This window comes from Pteronotus mesoamericanus, unplaced genomic scaffold, assembly GCF_021234165.1.
Source record: "Pteronotus mesoamericanus isolate MK-2021 breed Mesoamerican mustached bat unplaced genomic scaffold, CSHL_Meso_final contig_68, whole genome shotgun sequence".
Classification (NCBI taxonomy): Eukaryota; Metazoa; Chordata; class Mammalia; order Chiroptera; family Mormoopidae; genus Pteronotus; species Pteronotus mesoamericanus.
The window spans coordinates 19,259,469-19,274,259 of NW_026555234.1; positions in this window are offsets into that span (position 1 = coordinate 19,259,469).

The window sequence follows — 14,791 nt, forward strand, 5'->3', positions numbered from 1 at the left end:
ACATTGGATAGCGTGAATGTGAAAAAAGTTAGTTGAGTCCAGTTTCCAGACATATTTTAAAGGTCAAGCCAAGAGGATAAGATAATAGATCTGAAAGGGAGAAAACAAAGATGAAAAGGAAACATTTGACCACTTTCAAAACCTAGGTATTTACCATTGCTTTTTACTATCGCAGTAGCCACTGCATACATTTAGTTTGGGGAGAAATATTAATAGCTTGATTTTTAACATAGTCTTTAAAATATATTAGACATTTAAAAAGAGCCATTGATTGCATAAAGAAATATGTAAGTTTGAGGTTCAGGAGATATGCCAGAGCTTAAATTATAGATTTAAAATGAAGCTGCCTCTACTCAACCTCATTTGAAAACATAAATTGCTCACATAATAAAAAAAGTGACTACAGGGTATATTGAAAACTTAGATATAACAGTAACTATTGAAAACTGTAAGAAAAATCATACAGAAAATGTTTCCATCCTGATGATGTCTTCGGTAAATTTTCTCAAATTTATAAAGAAATAATTTTGATGTTATTGAAAATACTCCAGGCACAAAATACTAAAAGAGATTCTATTTAATTTTTGAATGCAAGCTTTTATATAAATAACAAAATTTGTAAACATTGGCACCATTAAAATACAAAAACTGGCATTATAGACTCAGCTTATTGATAAATATAACAGAAATCTTTACTGGAAGTTTAGTAATTTGAATCCAATGAGTATATGTTTATGTTATTTGACAATTCAAAGGTTATTATTAGATATATGAATATATAATTCATTGTATCAATAAATTAAGAAAGAGAAAAAATCAACTCCATAAATGAAAAGATTTTTGATGTTTAATCAGGAATCAATACTGAGTTTAATTTAATGAAACAAGAAGAGATGGGTTATTTTTTAACCCATGGATGTACATAGATATATTATATGAATATAGATATATAAATATTCAAAAGTCAGCTGGATTCTGAATGGAGAATCACTGAAGATTTTCCCATCAAAGTCTAGGACAATACAAAGATACCAATGGTAATCTGTATTTGTTAACATTATTCGATGAGTACTAGCTTAGACACTTTGATGTGAAAATTATATATGATATGTAAATATTGCAGAGAAAAATGTAAAATTATTATTATTATTTAAAGATGATAAAATTGAGTAAAATTACAACAGAATCAATGAGAAAGCTATTTTAAACATAAGAATTGGTTTGAATAAAAACATTACATAAAATCAATTGATTTCCAATAATTTTAAGCCATATAAAAGCTGTCAATGGGGAAATGCTGTATTTGTTTGATGGTCTGGAGTGATAGTAAATCTTCTTTGGAGGAACAATATTGTTCAGATCCTCAAATTGTCTTGAAAATTTTCACTCATAATATGGCATCTGTTAAAAATTTTCAAGAGATTGTGGTGGGAAACACACCGCTAACTGGAAACTCTGAGACAAGGCAGACGATAGAGATCATCCCACAATGATAGGAGATTTCACATATACGTAATATGTGCTTGGAATAGAGTACAAGACAGATGAATTTATAGATAAAAAAATCAAGTGATCATTGCTGTAGTGAAAAAACAACAGTAGATTAAGAATTTATTAAGTAGGATTAATAGCAGATTAGTCATAGCTAGAAAGATGATTGATTAGTCAAACTGACAGATGAGAAAAACATGAAAACTGAAGCATGTTGACAAAATAATTGTAGAAATCCAAAAATTAACATAAATGACACATAGTACAAAGTGAAGAAATTAAATTTATGGGAAACAGAGTGCTATATACTATAAGCAAATGAAGAGATGGAGGGTAAGTGTGAGAGTGAGAGAAAAAAAGAGGAGAGTTAGAAACAATATTTTAAAAGCTAATGGATAAAAATGTTAAAATTGATCACATACCTCAAGACACAAATTAAAACAAAGTTATATTCCCAAGCATGAAAATGCAACTAAACATGTAATCAGGAAAATAATGATGTTATTGCTAAAAATCAGAGAAAAAGAAAATACTTCAAAAGAAACCAAAAGATAAAATAGACACTATTTTCAACAAATCAACCATATGACTGACAGGTCACTTATCAAAAAAAAAAAAGGGAAAAGACAAATTATTGGGTTGGCCAAAAATTTCATTGCTGTTGTTGTATTTTAATTTTTGTAAGAAGGGCTCTAATAGTGATTAGTTATCATTAACTTTATTTGAAACACTTTTGTCAGATTGTATTATGACAGCTGTACTATCAGTGTGCGCTAAAATAAAAAATAAAAAATAAAAAATATCATATTGGTGAACTTTTCTGTAGTCATTTTAATATGAAAGATGGAAGAAAATACACATTTTCAGCATATTATGCTTTATGATTTCAAGAAAGGTAAAATCACAACTGAAATGCAAAAAAAAAAAAAATTGTGAAGTGTATGGAGAAGGCACTGTGACTGTCGAACGTGTCAAAAGTTGTTTGTGAAGTTTGTGCTGGGGAATTCTCACTGGATGATGCTCCACAGTAAGCCTGACCAGTTGAAGTTGATAATGATCAAATTGAGACATTAATCTAGAATAATCAATGTCATATTACGTGAAAGATAGCTGACATATTCAAAATATACAAATCAATAAAATTACTGGTGAAAATGAAAAATGTGTCTTTTACAGAAAAGACTAAATGGACTTTTTGGCCAAGCCCATAAATAAACGAATACAATTTTTATAAATATAACTGCTTAACTAGAATTCTGTGGCCAGGAAAGAAAATTAAAAAATTGAGAGCAGAACTTGTTTACACAATAGTTTAAGCAAATTAATGAAAATTTAAAATAATAATAATTTGACTGCTTCAAGCAGTGTAATCATAATGGTATTAGATAGAAGTATAGAAACATAAAAAGATATAAAGAGCAATACAAAGTGCAAAGATACAGATGAAGCTAAACAAATTTGATGTAATAATGCCAATAAAATATGAAGCTTAAATACATCTGAAATTTAACCACATGAAAACAAAATACAAAGTAAAAAGTGAGTAAATGAAGTTTTAGTGATCCATCTTCTTTTGATTATTTAAAAGTTGCAGAAAGGGTACTTAAATTTACATTTAATTAAGAAAGTATCTTATAAGGTTTAGGGTAATTTCAAGTAGAATAGTATATTTAAAACTATATCTAACTAATTAATAGAGTAAAAAATGAAACTATGAACAAAATAATTAAATGCAAAAGGCGATAAAAAATGAGATTAAGCAGTACTTAATCAGGGCAAAAAGTATTAAGCGTATAATATATACTGAGCCAGGCTCTTCAGTTGAAGAAGATGCTCAGATCAGGAGTGGGAGGTGATGTGCTGCCAAGGAGCAATGCATCTAAATTACACAAACAGAAAGAATGAACTATCAGCAATGGAGAAACATACCATATAAACACTAATCAAAAGAGGCCTGGGTATCAGACAAAGTAGATTTTAAAGTTGAAAAATTACCAGCAATGAAGAACAATCTTTCAGAGTAATTTTTAAATATTGCCAGTGCATCAGAAATAATTTTTAAATATTGCCGATGCATCTATCTGTATAAATATAACATCCATTCAAAATAAACACCTCTTAAAGATCTAAAGATAAAAGAGAGCTTTAATAATATGAAAAAGGTATTTACAAAATCTACTAGTTATCACATTTAGTGGCTTATTAAAAACTTTTCTCAGAATTTCAGTGAAATAAGGACATACTTTGTCACACATGTTTTCAACATCATGCCTGATCTACTGTACAGTAAGATAAAAAAAAATTTGTTCTTATTTTCTACTTAACACTTAAATAAAATATCAATTATAAGCAGGTAATAGATATAAATATAAAATGCAAAACAATAAATTTTACAGAAGAGTACATAGACAATAACTGCATGAACTAGGGAGAAAAGATTTTCTGGATCACATAAAGCACTAACCATAAATTAAGAGACTGATTAATATGTCTCCAATAAAATTAGAAACTCTGTTTTTCACAAGGTATAATTATGACAGTGAAAAGATAAACCACTGGGTAGAGAAGGATTTGAGGTTGCTGTAACCAAAAAAGACTACAAATAAATTCTTAAACGACAGCCAGTTCAATGTATAGTTTTATTTATTTATATATTGAATATATTATTATATATTTATATGTTATATTATATTAATATGATATGTGATATATTATAGATATATTAAATGTATTACATTTATTCAATATTATATTAAATATTAAATATATTGCAAATATGAATATTACCATAACAGGCAAATCAGAGAGGCCATATTATGAAATATTAAATATTTGATAAAGTTAAGAGATATTTTTCTGTGTGTGTAAAGATTTATTGCGTTGAAAATATGATTATGTTTCTTGACTACATTTTTTTTTCATGGTAGTGTTCCATAGGACCATTACTTACTTATGATAATATGTCAGGATTTGATTGGCTTCCTCTAAAGTTGAGGCAGGGATATTGATATTCCTTTTTCTTTTTTAGCTCTAAAAAGGGTGTTTATAGTATTCCACTCGTATCTTTTGTATGTTAAGAAGATCTCAAACATTTACAATTTTTCCTAATGGTGTGGTCAGCATTCTCTGATTTAATAAAAGGTAACTTAGCTCTGGCTGGTGTGACTTAGTGGATTGAGCACTGGCTTACAAAACAAAGGGTCACCCTTTCGATTCCCAGTCAGGGTCTATGCCTGGGTTGCTGGCTAGGTCCCTGGTGGAGAGCACATGAGAAGCAATGCACATTGATGTTTCTCTCCCTCTCTTTCTCCCTCCCTTCTCTCTGTCTAAAAATAAATAAAGTCTTAAAAAAGAAGAAGAAAGGTCATATAGAAAGATATGCATCCTTTATTCCTGAACGTACTGTCCAACCATTTCTCCCTGAAAATAAGGATGATTTGGATCTGCTGTTGTTGGTATTTTTTTGGACAATATCTTAATATTACTCAACTATAGTGGCAGTGAAAGTGTCAAACACTATGCCCAGGTTCCATTAGTGAATATAATGCTCCTATATTTTGTTTTCTCTTCCTCAGACATTTGGCTGTACCTGCTTACCTGCGATGAATCCTGAATGAGACTGATAGTACTAGGATATTTGGCAGGAGTACATTTTAAGTGGGTTTTGGTGGGTAAGTATGTATCTACAAACAAACAAATAAAATTTTTCATTTTTTAAAAGTTTGTGTAACCCTCTGCTGGGCTGGCAGACCTTGCAGCATAATCTAATTTTATTTTAATAGTATAAAAATGAAAAATAATTGATTATATAGATTTTTAATGTATTAATTTTAAGCTATTTTTATGAAATGAAATCATAGCAGAGTTAATTTTAAATATTTTTATATATTTTATATTGAGTATTTAAAATATAAATAGCAAAGAAATAGTTAATGAGCAATGAGTAATATTAGATATATTATTTATATATATTTAATACATAACTGAATTATGTCCAGCTAATATTCAGAAAGAGTAGCTATTAGACTTCTCCTTCTAAATCTAAAAGAATTTTGCCAGCTCTATGGAAAATGTCCTTGAATTTTACAAGCCTAAATTTATTATCTGGGAACTCAGCGAAGCACATTTTTATCTGTTGACATTTAATCAAGCCAGAAGTTTTCTATTTTATTTTATTTTATTTTATTTTATTTATTTATACAAAGCATTACATACATTTGGGATGTTGTTTCCTCGCTCTCATTGAAATTAACCACAGTGTGCTCTTTAGGCATAATATAATCAAGCAGGAATACAGACATCTCAGATATGTGAAATGAAAGGAAGAGAAGAAAGAGGGAAAGTGTTCTTGTATTAATCAAATGTTTAACATGTGGCTGTGATTGTGTTAAGTATAATTTTTTTAATTCAATATTTAAATGTAAGACCAGCAACTATAAAACTCCTAAAAGGAAATAGAGCAAATACTTTGCCATTGGCCTTATCAACAATTCTTTTGGACATGATACCAAGAGGAAAAACAACAAAGACAAAAAATCAACAGGAGGGGCTATACTCTAAAAAACTTCTGGACAGCAAAAGAAACAATGAACAAAATAAGAAGCCAACTTATGGAATGGCTAAATAAATAAATAAATAAATAAAACATGTATCTGTTAAGGGGTTACTATTCAAAATACAGAGGTGGGCAAAAGTAGGTTATTAATGATCAATATAATAAATTAAATAAGTAATAGTATTGCAAGAATAAACTCTATTTTTCATGCACTCACAACTGTAAACCTACTATGCCAACCCCTGTATATTAAGAACTCATGTAATTCAATAACAATAATAACAACAAATCAAATTTAAAAAATGAGCAGAGAGACTGATTAAACACTTTTTCACAGAAGACATACAAATAGCCAACCGGTACATAAAAAGATGCTTAATGTCACTAGTCATCAGGGAAAATCATATTAAAACCACAATGGAGTATCACCTCACATTGATTAGAATGGTTATCATTAAGAAACAAGAAACAGCAAACATTGACAAGGATGCATAAAAAAAGGAAACCCTTGTGCACTGTTGGTGGGATGGCAAATCAGTTCAGCCTCTGTGGAAAACTGGATGGAGGTTCCTCAAAAATATAACAATCATATCTGGCAACCCCACCTATGAGTATATATCTAAAAGAAATGAGAACATATCAAAAAGTTATCTGCACTCATAAAGAACACGTTTATGCAGCATTATCTATAATAGCCAAGATGTGGACACAACCTAAGTGTCTGTAAATGGATAAATAGATAAAAAAGTCACGATATATTTAACAATATTTTTAAGCCATAGGAAAGAAGGAAATCCTGCCACTTGTAACACCATGATGGGTCTTGAGGGCATTATTCTAAGTCAGACAGAGGGAGAGAAATATCTTATGCTATCACTTAAAAGCGGCATCTAGAAAAGCCAAATGTATAGAAACAGAGACTGTAATCGTGGTTACAAGGGGTTAGGGGTGGGAGAATTGGGGAGATTTTGGTCAAAGAGTATACTTTTGCAATTGGAAGATGATTGACTTCTAGAGATCTAATGCATGGCATTAGTATTATAGTCAACAATAGTATATTATATACTTCAAAGTTGCTAAGAAATTATATCTTAAATGTTTTCAGCACAAAGCAAAATAACAACTATATGGCATGATAGAGGTGTTAGCTAGTGCTATGTAGTGATCATATTGCAGTATATAAATGTATCAAATCAACACAATGTAATCATTGAATTTATATAATGGTAAGTGCCAGTTATATCTCAGTAAAATATTAAAACGACTTTATGAAATATTTGACAATTTCCTAAGGAGGATCCAAAAAATCAAAAGACTTTAGTAACTTGCTCAAAATACATAACTTATGTGTAGGACATTTGGATTTTGGATTTTTTACTTCAAATCCCATAAGTTTTTGTCTAATTGCATATTCTAAAACTATCTTCTGTTCATGCATGCACTGGCAGATAGAATACAGATACATATTACCCTAATTTTGAAATATCATGTTTAATAACTTCTATTTAATTTTTAGAATTACGTGTATTAATTTTATTCATTTTTAAATTTTTCCCATTAATTTACCTTTAGTTTCAATGGAATGATAAAATATTTTTAGTTTAAATCAGTGTCAACACTTAGAAATCGAGTTTGTTTACATATTTTTATTAGCGATTTCTAAATTAAATGAGTGGATCAAAGAACTGAGGTACATTTATCCAGTGGAGTACTATGCAGCAATGCAGCAGAAAGACAGAAGGAGCCCTACCCTTCCTGACAGCATGGATGGAACTGGAGTATTATGCTAAGTGAAATAAGCCAGGGAGCAAAAGACAGAGATCGTATGATCTCACTTATAAATCGAACCTAATGAATAAACAAAAAAAATGAGCAAAATAGAACTAGAGATTTGAAAATAAAGAACAAAGTGACAATGACCAGAAGGGAGTGAGGCGAGGGAAAACAGGGGAAAGAAAGGGAAGGGTCTAGTCAAGAAATACGTAGAGAGGACCCATGTCCATGGGTCCTCTCTACATATGGACATGGACAACAGGGTGGGGACTGACTGAGGGTTGGGAGGGGCAGGGCAGGGAGAACAATAGGGGAAAAACTGGGACAACTGTAACTGAACAATAAAAAAATAAAGTTACCATTTGAAACAATGGAGTTACTTTACATACATTGAATAAAAGCATTCCAAAGAAATCATTTTGTGTTATTACCCATTATATAACTAAGAAAAATAATCAATAAATACAATAAGTTCAGGTTCAGTTAATCTGGATTATATTAAACCACCAAAATAGTAATAAATTTATTTTTCAAACAAAAAAATATTTTTGGTTTATAACATTAACTTTTTTGAAAAAGTAAATGCCTGATTTAAGAACACATAAAAGAGGATATGACAGCAAGTTAATTTCCATTAAAATAAAAAGAAAATAAACTCCAAAATGTGTAAGAGAATTGATGCAGGATGATTACTGAATGCTTCTTAACAAAAATAAAACAGTGATATCAATTTAGTTATAAGTGAAAGGTACAGGTTAAAAATAATACATTAAGAACACCATCTCGATTTATTCTTGATAGATACTTTTATTCTTACTCTGCAAATCATACCAGAATATAAAGAGCACTTTAGGAAATCAGCAGGATCTAGTAAGTTAGATTATATACAGCTAAAACTTGTTTATTGACCATTGACTTTTATAAATGATCAAGATCTGGAAATTAATTTCTATACAGTGCAGTGTTCTGTCTGTTGTGATATAACCTTCCTCATTCCGCTTCTGCGAGGCAATGTGGGAAGGGAGTGGGGGATTTCTAGGCTGTCCAGAGATATGTAAGAATATTATGAGGTGTATCTAATGTCATTACCTGTTGCTGCTAATGAACTTTGTTTGTGCTGGTACTTCTACTAGTTTAATTTCTTTCCTGTTATTGTGTTATGTCGCGTATTGCCTCTGTGGCTTTTTTTTTTTATGTTGCCCCTTATGCTTAGAAAATCCTCCCTCTTCTCTCTGTTTATTAGATATTTATTTTTGAGGAACCACCTCTAGCCTCATATATTCTGTGATATTTTTGAATATGCAGTAATGACTACCTTTTTTAATGTCTTAATTTTTATTTCCTGCCATTCTTCTTTTTACACTCCATCCATATATACTTATTGTTTTAAATTTAGATACAACTGACATGACATTGTATAAGTGTTAGTTATACAACACAATTTGAAGTGTATATATTGCAACATGATTAATACAAGTTTAGTGAACATCTTTTACCATACATAGGTACAATTTTTTTCTTCTGATGAGAAGTAAGATCTATGATCTTAGAAACTTTCAAATATACAATGCACTATTATTAACTATAGGCACCATACTGTAATTACATCCCCAGGATTTACTAATCCCATAAATGGAAGTTTGTACCTTCTGACTATCTCTAAAGTTAGCGCGGACATTTAAATAAATATTATTTATCCCTTTTCTGTCTGCGTGTCTTTCTCTTGTTTTTATATTTATAAAATTAGAGTATATAATTTAGTATAATATAGCATGTAGTATATAGTTTATGTCCAACGACAGAGCCACAGACAGTGCAAAGGCATTTTGGGGAAAATCCGCAGGGTTTAGATCGGTAGTCTGTATGATGGGAGGGTTCTGGCTTCCCTGTTCACTCTTCCTGTTTGAAATTTTTTGTAATTTAAAAACATCTTGTGTATTTTTTTGTTGTTATTTTGATTGACAAATAGTTAAGGCAGAAAATAAGGCAAAAGATTCTCACAGCTCTCAGAAAAAAATAAAATTTGCCAAGACATTGATCTCACACTTCTAGTCTGCAGAACTTTGAGACTATAAATTTCTCTCATTTAAGCTTCTAAATTTGCAGTACTTTGTGACAGCGTTATTAGAAAACTAACACAAGAGGGTTTTCTTTTTCTTTTTCCTTTTTTCTTTTTTCTTTTTTTTTTTTGCCAATTGTCAAACTTTTTATTTTATTGCTGAGTTTAAGAATTCTTTATATATTTTGTATACAAAGTCTTTTAACAGATATATGTTCGGCCAAGATTTTCTCCCAGTCTGTCGCTTGCCTTTTCATTTTCTTAAAAGTATCATTTGCAGAGAAAAAGTTTTTAACATCAACGAAGTCCAATTTATCATTTTTTTCTTTCATGGATTGCGCTTGCTTTCGTTGTTATAATTTAAAACCCATCGCTAAACTCAGGATTGCCTAGCTTTTTTCCTTTGTTATTTTCTAGAACTTTTTTAGTGTTATGTTTTATTTTCAGGTCTATAATCCATTTTGAGTAAATTCTTCTAAAAGGTATGTCTATTGCCTAGAGCAGATTTTTTTTCCCTTGTCAATGACCAGTTGTTCCAACACTATTTGTGGAAAAGTGTATCCTTTCTCCATTTGATCCTTTGTCAAAGATCACCTGTTTACTTTTGCTTGGTCTATTTCTAGGTTCTCTATTCTGTTCAGTTACTCTTTTTGACTACTTTTTGCTAATATCACACTGTCTTTATTACTGTAGCTGTATAGTAAGACGACGTTGTGTGGTGTTAACTCTCTGCCTTTGTCTTTGTCCATTCTTATGTAGGCAATTTATTCTGAATTGTTTCCCTTTCCATTCAAACTTTAGAATCAGTTTGTAGATGTTTATAAAGTTTACTGAGATTGTGCTGATCTGCACATTAAATTAGGAAATAAGACTTAATTTTTATCTATTCAGTTTTCAGTATTTCAGTGAAACTCATCTTTTACTATTTAAAATCAGTTTTTAAAATAAGTAATCAATTTTTTATGTGAAATTGCAAAATATGAAAAATAAAAAGAAAGTGAAACTTCTCTCTTCTACTTTATTCATCTCCAGAGAAACCTATTTTAACTATGCCTGTTTAATTATCAATGGTTGCCAATGTCATTGTAAATAATATGTTTAAACACTTTTATTTCTTCCCTTGTATTCTTTAGAAAACTGTTGGCTCACTACTGTGAAAAATGATGACTTAGTGTGTTTTCCTTTGAGTTGATAATTGCATTTTTTAAATAAAAGACCAATGCATCTTTAATATAGCTCAAATTTATCTAGCCAATTATGAATTCCTTTTGTTTCCTAAGGATAGTACTCTAGAAACTATTCAAATTCTCTCTCAGACATGTGTGACTTTTCTCTAGTCTTACAATTCTTTCTTTCAGAATTTGTTTTACTGTATTTCTGATCCACTGTTTCCTTTTATCTTCTTTCTGTCTTTCTTTACTCTTTTGTTTCATATGTATTTCATACATTGTTTAAGAAATGTAGCATGACTTGTCCCTTTGAATCTTTCTGTATGCCTCTTCCAAATTATGTTTCTCTTATGGGTCTATGGAATATATGAGTATCCTTAAACAATAAATATTTAAGTTTTATAAGTGTTTGAAATTCATATGAATGAAAACATTTTCTGCAACTTACTTTTTCACTCATTATAATTTTGAAATTCATACATGATTATTGCAAACCATTAGAATATTCTTTTTTGTTCTTACAATAGATTTTATTAGATTTTTTAACCATGCAAACTTGCGTTGTCTTCAGTTATTTATTATTAAAAAACACTGTTCTAGAAAACTCTTTGTATAGGCTTGCTTGGTTCAATAGTTTTTTAGCTTTTTTGGTATAAAAGACATAGAAAATGTTAGGATATGTGCTAACATGTTTCCAAAGTGGTTGCAAAACATTGAATTGTGACTAGAACTATAAAATGATTCCTATTGATGATCAACTGCATCAACTCATAGAATAATTTTACTTTAATTTTTTGTCTAGTTAAAAGGGTCGAGTTTTATTTGGTTTTAATTTGTATTTCCCTGATTGAAAGTGATATTGAGCAATAAAAAAAAATGTTTACTTCACACCAACATTAGCTCATCTGGAACTACTTTGAATAACTTTAAAAAAATGTGTTTACATAACTTTAAAATTGAGTTTTAGGTAATTTTTATACTCTCTGGATAAGAATCTTTACTGATTTTGTGGCTAACAGATATATACTTTCAGCTTTGTTAGTCTTTTCACTTATAGTGCCATATGGTGAAAGATGTTTTACATTTTAATTAACCAAATATATAATATTTTTGTGATAAATGCTTGTTATAGTTCATTTAAAATGTTTTCCATATTTTATTCTAAAGTGTTAAAAGGTTGCTTTATGATATAAAATCTTTAATTGGGCTTACACAGATTCCTCCACAAATCAGTTGTTCATTATTTGATTATGAATGATCCACATTATTAGGTTTGTTACTGAACTTTCCATGTATGCATAGATATACTAAGGGTCTCCATTCATGCCCATTGAACTATTTCTTTTGTGTAATCAATAACACTCTGTCTAGTTGTTAAAGGTTTTTTTGTTTCTTTTTTGTTTTATATATGAATGTAGGTATATAAATGAAACTACTTTTATTCAATTAGGCATTTTTGACAGTATTTGGGTATTATTTGCATTTCTTTTGGATGTTAATTATAAAATTATCTTGTCAAGATTATAAAAAACTATGCTTGATTTTGATTACAATCACACTGGAAATGTAGATAAAATTGAGAAGAACTGACATCTTAATGTCATCTAGTCTTTATATCCATGGACATGATATATCACTAAATTTATTTTGATTATTTTAATTACATTTCAATATAAATTTATAGTTTTCCACATACAGAGATTTACACATATTTTGTGAAATTAAATTCATGTATTACACATTTGCCATGTATATATACATACATATATGCTTGTGTGAGTGTGTGTGTATATTCCTCACCCAAAAACATATTTTCAATTTTTTCATTGCTTTTCCAGAGAGAAGTAGGGAGAGAGGAAGGGAGAGAGAAAAATTCTGATGCGAGAGAGAAGCATCAGTTGGTTGCTTCCTGTACACACCCGGACCAGGGACTAATCGTCCAGACGAGGGATAAACTCGCAATCCAGACATGTGCCTTGAGTGGAAATTGAACCCACAACCTTACAGTTACAGGATGTGTTCCAACCAACTGAGCTGCATTAGCCAGAGCAATTGTTAATAATATATTTTTAAACAACATGATTCTTATATAGAAACACTGTAAGATTTATTTTATTGATTTAATTTAATATCCAGCAACCTTAATTGCTCTCTCAATAATAGTAAAAATATATCTAGGTAATTATTTTGGCATCTCTGTATAAACAATTATATAATTGGTTATAGTTTTATTTTTCTCAATTATTAAGACTGTTTTTTTTTATTTTCTTTGTTTTAAACATAATTATAATAGATAAAACTTCAGTTAAGTGTAATATCGGAGATAGTGGATTTCATTGTCTACTCTGGATTTGAAAAGTAATGTTTTACATATATTACTATTTAATGTGATTTTAAACATTTTTCTTTGATAGAGCTCCTTTACTTGAATAAAACAGTTCCTTTCAATTTTGTTTTAATAATGACTTTATTAATCCTGAAGTCTCAAATTTATGAAATATTTTTCATCTGTTGAAGACATCATTTTTATTTAATGATTTGATATGATCTTTTATATCAGTTTTTCCAATAATACAGCAATGTGCCATTCCTAAGGGGAAAGAAAAGCTATTTTGAAATTATTTACTATGAAAGAACATTTACAAGTTTCTTATTTCTCTGTTTTGTTTCATATAGACTAAATTACACTAGCTTAGAATTAATATAGTATCTGAATGTATGAGAGCTCATATCATTATTACAATGTGTTTTCTGAAAATCATTTTGTTTTGCTTAAAGTCTGTTTTGCCAAATATTAACAAACCTACTTCACTTTTGATCAGCTTATTTTTTTATTTAGCAGTAGAACATTTTCTTTTTACTTTTACTTACATTTATAGTTACATTTTTCTAAAAAAAGAAAATGATTTTTTTTCCCTAATTTGAAATTATGCCATCTATTTCTAGTTTGTTAGGGCAATTTATCTTGTCATTATAAGATTTTCTTTGTTGAATGTCTTCTGAAAATGTTCACAGTGTTAATTCTATAAGCAAAGCCTCCTTCCTCATCAATGACCTCCATTCTTTTGCTTTAAATTTATTGGTTTTTCTCTCTATTACATTAATTTGACTAAAGAAAGGGGTCAGAAAGGCCTTTATGGATAATATGCTTTCTCAAATAATACATTACAAAGGTGTTTATTCTGATTTCCATTTAAAATGTTATATATTTATATCAGTATGAAGTCATGAAGTACCATATTCTTTACTGAATAATTAACATTAATTTTATTATAGTATTTTTAATAATATAAAATATATGTACATTTTATGCATAGTTGGAGTAATATAGTAAATATTATGAAATATTGTGATATATTATTTTTTCTGAAAAAAATAGAGTTTTTAAGTCTGTGTCCAGTGACAAAAGGATATTTTTCTCTATTTAATTTTGCTCTAGGTTTCTACTGCTCCGTTGTGTGATGGACTGTAAAACAATGCAAATCATGACATGACTATCAATCATAATAGGAAAAAATAGTGTCAAATACAGTTATTTATCATCAAGAGTCCTCTTATGAGTTCTAATCTTGCTTTGACTAATATAAGTAACCACTTGAGTGCCAATTTTTCTCATCCATGTATAAAGTGGAATAAGATTTATTACAGTGGGTTTTTTTTTTGTCAAGTGACTTAGTTGTTTTGTTTACGTATCTAGTCTTCAAAACGTTTTGTTGAATTTTTAAATAATAATATAATTAATAG